This window comes from Alosa sapidissima, chromosome 7 (genome assembly GCF_018492685.1).
Source record: "Alosa sapidissima isolate fAloSap1 chromosome 7, fAloSap1.pri, whole genome shotgun sequence".
Classification (NCBI taxonomy): Eukaryota; Metazoa; Chordata; class Actinopteri; order Clupeiformes; family Clupeidae; genus Alosa; species Alosa sapidissima.
In genome coordinates, this window is record NC_055963.1 from 28,530,446 (window position 1) to 28,541,196 (window position 10,751).

Here is a 10,751-nt window from a genome sequence, read left to right on the forward strand (position 1 = left end):
GACATCGAAGAGTAGAATAACTCTTGCCACACTGAGTGCAAAAATGTGGCCTCTCTCCTGTGTGATTGCGAAAGTGTTTTCTGAGATCTCTTTTAAAGGTAAACTTCTTAACACAATCAGTGCACTGGAATGGCCTCTCTCCTGTGTGAATCCGCTGGTGTATTTTGAGCTTGTTCCCTTGAGTGAAGCTCTTGCCACACTGATCGCAGTGGTACGGCCTCTCTCCTGTGTGAATCCGCTGGTGTGTTTTGAGAGGTGCCCCTTGAGTAAAGCTCTTGCCACACTGATCGCAGTGGTACGGCCTCTCTCCAGTGTGAGTGTGCAAGTGTTTTCTGAGATCTCCTTTACAGGTAAACTTCTTACCACAATCAGTGCACTGGAATGGCCTCTCTCCTTTGTGAATCCACTGGTGTATTTTGAGACTGCCCCCTTGAGTGAAGCTCTTGCCACACTGATCGCAGTGGTACGGCCTCTCTCCAGTGTGAGTGCGCAAGTGTTTTCTGAGATCTCCTTTACAGGCAAACTTCTTACCACAATCAGTGCACTGGAATGGCCTCTCTCCTGTGTGAATCCGCTGGTGTATTTTAAGACTGTCCCCTTGAGTGAAGCTCTTGCCACACTGATTGCAGTGGTACGGCCTCTCTCCAGTGTGAGTGCGCAAGTGTTTTCGGAGATCTCCTTTACATGTAAACTTCTTACCACAATCAGTGCACTGGAATGGCCTCTCTCCTGTGTGAATCCGCTGGTGTATTTTGAGACTGTCCCCTTGAGTGAAGCTCTTGCCACACTGATCGCAGTGGTACGGCCTCTCTCCAGTGTGAGTGCGCAAGTGTTTTTTGAGATTTCCTTTACAGGTAAACTTCTTACCACAATCAGTGCACTGGAATGGCCTCTCTCCTGTGTGAATCCGCTGGTGTATTTTGAGACTGTCCCCTTGAGTGAAGCTCTTGCCACACTGATCGCAGTGGTACGGCCTCTCTCCAGTGTGAGTGCGCAAGTGTTTTCTGAGATCTCCTTTACAGGCAAACTTCTTACCACAATCAGTGCACTGGAATGGCCTCTCTCCTGTGTGAATCCGCTGGTGTATTTTGAGACTGTCCCCTTGAGTGAAGCTCTTGCCACACTGATCGCAGTGGTACGGCCTCTCTCCAGTGTGAGTGCGCAAGTGTTTTCTGAGATCTCCTTTACAGGCAAACTTCTTACCACAATCAGTGCACTGGAATGGCCTCTCTCCTGTGTGAATCCGCTGGTGTATTTTGAGACTGTCCCCTTGAGTGAAGCTCTTGCCACACTGATCGCAGTGGTACGGCCTCTCTCCAGTGTGAGTGCGCAAGTGTTTTTTGAGATTTCCTTTACAGGTAAACTTCTTACCACAATCAGTGCACTGGAATGGCCTCTCTCCTGTGTGAATCCGCTGGTGTATTTTGAGACTGTCCCCTTGAGTGAAGCTCTTGCCACACTGATCGCAGTGGTACGGCCTCTCTCCAGTGTGAGTGCGCAAGTGTTTTCTGAGATCTCCTTTACAGGCAAACTTCTTACCACAATCAGTGCACTGGAATGGCCTCTCTCCTGTGTGAATCCGCTGGTGTATTTTGAGACTGTCCCCTTGAGTGAAGCTCTTGCCACACTGATCGCAGTGGTACGGCCTCTCTCCAGTGTGAGTGCGCAAGTGTTTTCTGAGATCTCCTTTACAGGCAAACTTCTTACCACAATCAGTGCACTGGAATGGCCTCTCTCCTGTGTGAATCCGCTGGTGTATTTTGAGACTGTCCCCTTGAGTGAAGCTCTTGCCACACTGATCGCAGTGGTACGGCCTCTCTCCAGTGTGAGTGCGCAAGTGTTTTCTGAGATCTCCTTTACAGGCAAACTTCTTACCACAGTCAGTGCACAGGAATGGCCTCTCTCCTGTGTGAATCTCCTGATGCCTTTTGAGATCTTTAAGTGAAGTGAATCCCCTACCACACAAGGAGCAGGATTGTGGCCTCTTACCTGTGTGGACATAATGATGTTTCCTGAGCTGAGACCGGAAGTGGAAGTTTCTACCACACACAGAACAGGAGTGTTTTTTGGATTTATCTGTCTCTGTATGTGACATGGAGGGGAATGCTGGGGTCTCCGAGGATGAGAGAGATGATCCTTTTGCCAAAACACACACACACGCACACACACATACACATATATATGAGAACACACACCCACAGGACATAAAACATGAACAGTTTTATTACATCATGTTATAGGAGTAGGGGTGGGCGTTATGGAATTAAAACATATGGTATTCATGGGATTTTTTGTGTCAACAATATGAATGACAACGTGACAATAACATTCAACATGCTCTGAATATCAAGCATGGCCATAAGAAAGACTAATGATTTCAAAGTTGACGTAAAGACTACGGCCATTACGATGCTAGAGTTGAAAACGATACCCAAATATGAAAGGCCAGACTCTCTTCATGAAGAGAATAAATCTGGTTTTACCAGCTAGTTATTTAGACCAGGGGTCTCAAATGCTACCCTGCAAGCCAAATCCAGTATGGAATGTTGTGTTGTGTGGCCCTTTGATTTATTTACATTTATCATGACATTTGCTATAGATTTTGTATATAATTTTATGTCAGTTTTGTATATAATCTCATGTCAGATCTTACGAGTGTTGGGCTGCTTTTTGTTTCTGTCGTCTGTCTTTTGCTGGCCCAGTGTTCTACAACAGTCCACCAGCACCACGGATACAGTCCTTAACTGGACCAGAGCTTGTTGGTCTGAAGGGGACCGATCTGTTTTGGAACACAGGACTGGAGCCATGTTGGACCTCTCTTGTCCCTAAAATTCAAGTGTGAAATGACAAATACAAAAGGCAAACATCAGTGTTAAATTTGATCAGTTTTGAATGTTCCTTAAATTAAATGCATTATTTTTCTACTTGTCATCTGAAGATGGTTGAACTGTTTTATTAGCTTTAACATGTCTGACCTTAATTGACCTCAATAACAGTTTGCAGTTAGCATGTCTGATGATATGGGCTGAGTTTAAAAAAGCTAAGTGGAATTCTGTAGGATTCTAGTTGTCTTGAGCGTGTTGTGTCAAATTCCAATCCACTGATTAAAACTCAGAATAATTTAGACAAAGTAAAAGAATCCTTTAAGATGTGTAGCTTTAATGCAATCCAGACTGTGTTGTGAGCATTAGTTTATGAAGTAAGCTGATTCTAACATTTTGTACATGGCTCTTATACCCCTGTCAAGTAATCGTCACTTGTTTGTGCAAACTCAAAATAGAAGACATCTCCTATGTCTTCTTCCCCAGATTAGGGTAGACATAGGTAGCTGAGGCTTCATGCTATTTCCTTATTCTGACCTCTAACCTTGCTGACCAGTCACTCCAGGCTTCAAGTCCTTATCGGTCATTCTTGGCACCAAGCCTATTTGTTTAGCTTACATAACCCTGCATTTCACCACAGCTTCACCACACCAGAATTCAAATTCATAAAAACACTACATATTACAATTTTTCATAAAAACACTACAAACGCAGCCACTGGACACTCCTCCACTGACCGTTGTATACAATACAGCGGCCACACATGGTACAATGTGGTATTACAAGTGGTAAGCTGGTGCTAAGTGGTTTAACATGCTAGCTTCTTCTTTTTTGCCTTCAGATAGGATAGTGAAGAAACTGGCAGGAAGCAAGTGGGAGAGAGAGATGGGTTAGGATCAGGAAATGACCCAGGCAGGACTCAAACCCGGGTCCCCGTTACTCTAAGCGAATTAGCCTGAAAAAGGGTCAAAGGTGGCAGTAAATACAGCAACATTTTATTGATTACTGCCCAAAATCTCTCCAATCTCTCCAATATTTCCCATGCGGTGGAAAGATCCATATCAAACAACTTACTCACTATGAGGGCTTAATGAACTGATTGTGCACTCAAGGTCTTGAGGTAAAAGGTCAAGGTCGCATTAGGTCACACAAATACAGGGCTGTATCTCCAAAGCAGATCGATTGATCTTCATTAGCACAGTTATTCATTATAAAGTCTAGATGAACTGATATGTAGGCTACTCAAGGTCAAAGGTTAAGGTCTATTAAGTGGAAATGCATGGATTCAGTTGCTTCCAGTAGCAGCAACTGGAATCCATGCATTTTCATGGAATTATTTTTGGAATCTGATCCCTTATCATACTTGTTCGTTCGTACTCGTCACTCGACTTATCGTGACTAAATTCAAGATGGCGTCGAACGGTAAAATTCCTTAAGGTACTGTCTGTATAAATCGTCTTTTAAATAAACTACCAGTGCTTTTTCAAAGTTCTCTATGTCTCGTTTTAAATGTCAAGGCCCTCGGAAGTCTACCAATGAAGTATGGAGCTACTTTGAGCCTCGTAAATGGTGCAAAACAGTGATTTATTTGCATGGCTAGCCCGATGCCCGAGGCACCACAACGAAACACTGTGTTGGTAGCATTGGCTAACTAGCGCCAGATTTCTGAGTGCCGGGGACAAGCTGAGGTGAGCTATGAGACATACAGAAACACGTATCATGTTTCAACACACTTTAGGTCAAAATCACACCGGAATTATCCTTTAAGTGCAAAGTCCCTTCAGGCAAGTCCCTCCACTGGGCGGCCATATTGCAACACACTTTGGGCACTTATTGGGCATCTATTTCGGGCAGAACTGTGCGCGCACAAGGCTTCACAAAACCAAACTCTCTCAAGCGAAGAGATCACAACACATGATTGGTCCAATGTATTCACAACACACAACATGATTGCCGCGGTGTGTTCACATGTTGACTTTTGGCTGCGGAAGGGGCGGGATATGTGTAGACAACTGCCATATTGGCATTATGAACCCCATGCATTTCTATCACTACCGTTTACCACAGCCACTTTCGATTTAAAAACTATAGCGCTATAACTATAACTATAGTCGCTGATCTGGAAAAGTCTGGAAACGATGGAAACGTTATAAACTAGATGTACCGCATAGCGGTACAAAATATGACCGCCGCTCAGTCCTGTACATCCGTTCCGCGAAAAAATAAATCACACTTCAATTTGTATCCATATTTTACTCCATCCCCCACTCTTGAAACTTTTGTGTATGCTTGTTTGGCATGCCTGAGTGTGTGTGTGCGGCTGCACAGAAAGTAGCCTACTGGTGCTGAAAAGGTGAATAGATTGTAGAATAGCCAAAGAAGATGTAGCATTGTTATAAAACCTTTAAAATCTCTAAACAATCACAAGTAGGGCAGTTCATCACAGTTCATCCATTGCAACTGGATTGATGAAAGGTCACTTATACCTGTAGGCTACATTTTATTTGGGAAAAGCAAAAGGTATCAGCATAATGTTATTTATTTATTTATTTATTTATTTTTTATGTATTTATAAACAAAAACATCTCTGTCAGTTCCATGCCGTTTTCAACAGCTATGAAAAACAAAAGGTCATTTTTGGATGGATGGATTTTTTGTGAATGTTTCTTCTTCTACATAAGATTTTAGTCATCTTTAGTTCATGTAATACTTTATTGTCAATGCACAAATTAAGTAACAGTAGTCTGAAACGTTATTGTTAATGCACAAATTAAGTAACAGTAGTCTGAAACGAAATCCTGTTTTACATCTAACCAGTGGTGCAAATAACTGACATGTCCAAATGGGCCTTGATGAAATGCGTCGCTAGACTGTTCATACACATTTTAACGGGCCAAAGTTGAAGAGCTTTTGTCCGTTATTGTTCGTGCAAATATATGCTGATTCATGTTCCCTTGCATTGTGTAACTGAGGTCCATGGCTAGTCTGGCTTTCATCAGACCAAGCTCAATCTTTTAAGAAATCAAAAAATAAATAGTAGTCCACTAGTCCATAGGCACCCGATATTGTTTAATTTTCCGATTGAAATATACACGCTCTGGCTATTCTAAATGCAAAAATGCATCAGGGAGTTATGACAAAACGGTAACTAACAAACTAGATCCTAATAGAAAGCTGTTAGCTTCCCTAAGCTACAGGTAGGATTATAAGGTAGGCCTATTTACAACATAAATTGTCAATAGGCTATGCTGGCAACACAAATAAAATCTCCTTTGGATACCAATGGCTTACGCCTTACAGTATCAAGCGGACTTAAACTGCCATATCGTGGCGAAAAGTTGTAATAAAATTCACGCAGCTCCATGAGTCAAGGAAAGCGCGAATGAAGTAGCCACTTCTAAATGGGACCTACTACACAGTAGCTTAAGGTGTGTTGCTAAAGCAGCCATAATGAAATGAAGGTGTGTTTGGATACTTCACACACACATGCTTTTTAATTTCAGAGACTACAACTACCAAGCTGGAATCAAAGCACATCGATTCCCCTCTCACACCCTGCACGTACTTAAAACAAAATAAACAAGCGTCTCAGTCTCACGCATGTATAGGCAAAACTGTATCAGACCGGTGTAACGTTGGTAAATCTTCCATTGCACAGAATGATTTTGTAGCATGTGCAATAAATGACAGTCGAAAGATACAAACAGTGCTGCTATCAATTTGATTGGTATAACCGCATTTATAGTTTTCTACAAATGCAATCAATCAAATGGGCCTCCATCACTCAACCAACATTACCTAGGTCCTTATTGATATTACAAGATTAACGTACCTGCAGTAAAAACCAAGCATGTCCGATAAACATCCTCAGATTTATTTCGGCTTCAAGAAGAAATGGGAATTACACTTCATGTGAACATCGTCCTATCCTTATTAGATGTTCGCTGCGGTAAATTACAGTCCTTGTAGGAAGCGTCCATTGTTTTTCCAACCCACTTTTAACTTCCCAACAAAATTACGTCTCACTGCAACGATGTGCCATCTAGTGGACAAACGACTACTTATCGCCAATACTGAAAATGCAGCCATGATGATGATGATGAATATTTATTTTGGCTTTCTTTTAATCCTACTGAATTTGTAATTATGTATCGGCCGTTCTAATACCGATAGTATGTGGGTGCCTGTGTGTGTGCATGTGTATATGTGTGCACCGCCATTTACAGGCCAATGAGTGTACAGTTACTAAATGTACACATAACCTAATTTTTTTAGACCCCCCCATGGATGAAATTCTACGAAACTTGGCATACCCCCAGAGAATGCCAGGTCAATCATACACATAAAATTTGGTGCAGTTCTGAACATCTTAACTGAAGATAGGGGCGATTAAAGCAGAATAATATTGCATTTTCATTTTTTACCGGGGGGGTGGGGGTGCAAATCACAAATGAGTGATTATGAGCCAGGTTGATGTGGGCCCTTGAGACCAACATACCATAAAAGATTCTTCATCCTCAGTGCCACGGTTCAGGTAGTTATTTAGGAAAAACTGTATTTTGCGGTTCGGGGGGGCCCAGCACGGGGCGGGGGGGGGGGTGGGGGTGGTCCCCGGGGACGAAATGACATTTTTCCGTAAAAGTCTAGTGGGGCTACATACCCACCAAATTTCATGTACCCCGGTGGTTCGGTGTCCCGGGTATCAATAACCAAAAATTCAGGAAGTAGATGACGGGAAAAATTCTTGAATTGTGTGCATGTGTGCGTGTACAAGTTTATGTTTATGTGTGTGTGTTTGTGCATGTGCATGCATGCGTACATATGTCTACTGTGTGAGTATGTGTCATACGTATGATTACTGTAAATGTATGTGTGTGTGTGTGTATCTGTTTATGCACATGTGTGCACATGGAATGGGTTAACATGACCCCTGGAGGCAAACATACGGAAAAAATTGGTCATCCTAGGCCCTACAGTTCTCAAGATATTCACAGAGAACTGTGTCTGCCCTACCCTCCTTTCGGGGGGTCCAGTCCAGCGGGGGGGATACAGATCAAAACGAAAAATGACGGTTCCATGCTATTCATGTGGGGGTACATGCCCACCAAGTTTTGTGTACCCCGGTCTTTCAGTGTCCCGGGAATCCTTGTTGGTGTACGTCACTAAATGTACACATAAATTATTTTATTGTAAGGCCCCCCCATGAACGAAAGTACACAAAACTTGGCATGCATTCGGAGGGTGTCATAATGATCCTACACTTTTAATTTCGTGCAGTTTTGACCTTGTCAGCCAGAGATATTGTGATGAAAACACCTAATTTTTTGCTTTTTAATTTTTAACTAGGTGGTAATGGGATGGGTTGACATGCCCCCTTAAGACCAACATACATAAAAAAGGTGGACCTCCTAGGCCCTACGGTTCTCGAGATATTCACAGAAAACTGTCTCCGGCCACCTACAGGCCAGTTGGTGTATAGTAACATAAATTAATTTATTGTGTGACCCCCAATGAACGGAATTCCACAAAACTTGGCGTGCATACAGAGGGTGTCATAATGATCCTACACTTCCAATTTCGTGCAGTTTTGACAATGTTAGGTCACAGATACCTTCAATTACAACACCTCATTTTTACTTTTTTGTGTTTAACTAGGTGGCGCTATACATGAAATGAGTGGTTATGGAATGGGTTGACATGGCCCCTTGAGATCAACATACAAAAAAAATGGTCCTCCTAAACCCTACGGTTTTCGAGATATTCACAGAAAACTGTGTCTGCCCTACCCTCCTTTCGGGGGGTCCAGTCCAGCGGGGGGGCTACAGATCAAAACGAAAAACGATGGTTCCATGCTATCCATGTGGGGTTACATGCCCACCAAGTTTCGTGTACCCCGGTCTTTCAGTGTCCCGGGTATCATTGACGGAAATTTGGGCATGCGAAAAAGAAGCTGCGCGGCGGTCATAATTATGGTGTTCCAGACTAGTATCTTCCAGAAAGGAGATCCAGGTGGGTGTGGCCAAGCAGCATGCACAGCATGCCATTGTCAACCAATCTCCCAAAAGAACCAAACTGGCATCCTAGAAGGCTCTTACCAGTACCAGCTGTGCTGTTGTTGTTAGTGTTCGCATGTCCTTTAAGGTGGTTAGCTGTTATAGATAAACAGCTTTAATGCACCTGACAGTCATGGCAACTTTTACCACCCAGTGAGACCCAATAAGAAAAGCTGTCCTGTGTGAATATTCTTCGTTATTCATCTCAAAACACACATCAAAGGTGTCAGCAGACTAGCAGGTGGGAGGACTGCTACCTTACAACTAACAGAAAATGGTATTTTGTGAAGGTAGCCTATACGGTTCAGAAATAAAAATGATTTTGCCTGTGATACCAGTTCTGATGTGTGGAACCATCATAAAACACCACTGTATACCTACTGTAGAAGGTGCTTTTCACCATTGATGCTATTAAGCTGGAGGATAGAGAAACAAAAGGAGTTGCAGTGATGGCAAACAGTCTCAGTCTGTCATGCTACAAGTTCATTGGTGTGTGAGATAATGTTAGTCTACCTGAAATGCTTGTGTGATGAATTGAGTGGCCTTCTCCAGGTTGATGCAGGCTTGTCTGTGACTCATATCCAGATGCTGATGGATCTCATCCATCCACACACACACACACACACACACACACACACAGAGTGAGAGGGAGAGAGAGAGTCAGGTGCACTGACTACAGATCATTAATGTGGCCAGAAACCCCCAGGGAACGCAGAGTGATGTCGCCTTCAAACTGACCAAGGATGAACGGGCGGAACCGCCGTAGCCAGAGACAACAGAAGGCGCGAGGTGAAGACCTTCCGATCTTTGCATCGCGCTTGGTGAAGTTACCAAGCAACATGAAGTGGAGACTTCACGCAGATATTAACTTAACAACACCAAAGCCGTAGGCTACTGAAAGCTAACAATACTCTACCCTATCTTGCCAATCCCTTTGTAATGCAAAAATAAGCTTAATAGGCTATATCTAACGCATAAACAACACACTTTTGCTTCCTAAATATCGGAGCAAGCCTAAAAAAGCCTAAAGCCTGAAAGAATCAGTAAACGCAACAATCCTACCGCCCCCTTGCGTACAGGATGAGAAATGAACATTTACGCTGCACGCGGCTTTATGTTGCATAAAAACGAACATTTAGTGGTTAAAATATATTTTGAAATGACATTTTTTCAATACATTACTTTACATTTTAAATTCATACCTGAAGTTCTGTATCACAACAGCAAGCCCTCTTTGGTTAATGTTGTTGTTGTGCGTCTTCTAATGATTACAAGTCTGTGTGACCTGTGCATATGGTTTCCCCTCTGTGCTAGAGTATGCATTCTTAAAATGATACATAGGGTAACTTTTGGGGGATTTTTTTTTAGCAAATTTCTGGACAGCATGTTCTCCCTGGTTTATTTTTGTTGTATGGTCATGATATCTTACTGGTGATAATTTGCCTACTGATAATTCTATATTCTAATTCATTAAAAAATGAATTAGAATAAAAAAAAATAAAAAATGTTGCCCAACATCAACGTGAATGTGCCAGGACAACAAATCTCAGGACATTGCCCAGCAGCATTGGTCAAAAAATTACCTTGTGCATCATCATATCATTATATAAATGAGTGAACCCATATCACACCTCTTCTCAAAACCAAATCATCAGTTTATTCATATGAAGATATCTCATAGAGCTTATCTTACTCCTAGAGTCAGACACTTAATCGGTCAAGCTCCACATCCATTTTGTGCTTTGTGCTCACAAAATGCTTTGGGAACTTTTATGCATATAATGTGGGACTGTCCTAAGATTTATGATTTTTGGAAAAAGGTGTTACATTCATTGTCTGATCTCACTGATATTCAACTTCCTGTGGATCCTGTTTT

The 10,751-nt window shown here is 42.4% G+C and overlaps 1 pseudogene; it reads right to left on the minus strand.

Annotated features, from left to right (window-relative positions):
* Positions 1–9,937, minus strand: LOC121714088 (annotated as a pseudogene).
* Positions 9,938–10,751: the final 814 nt, after the last annotated feature.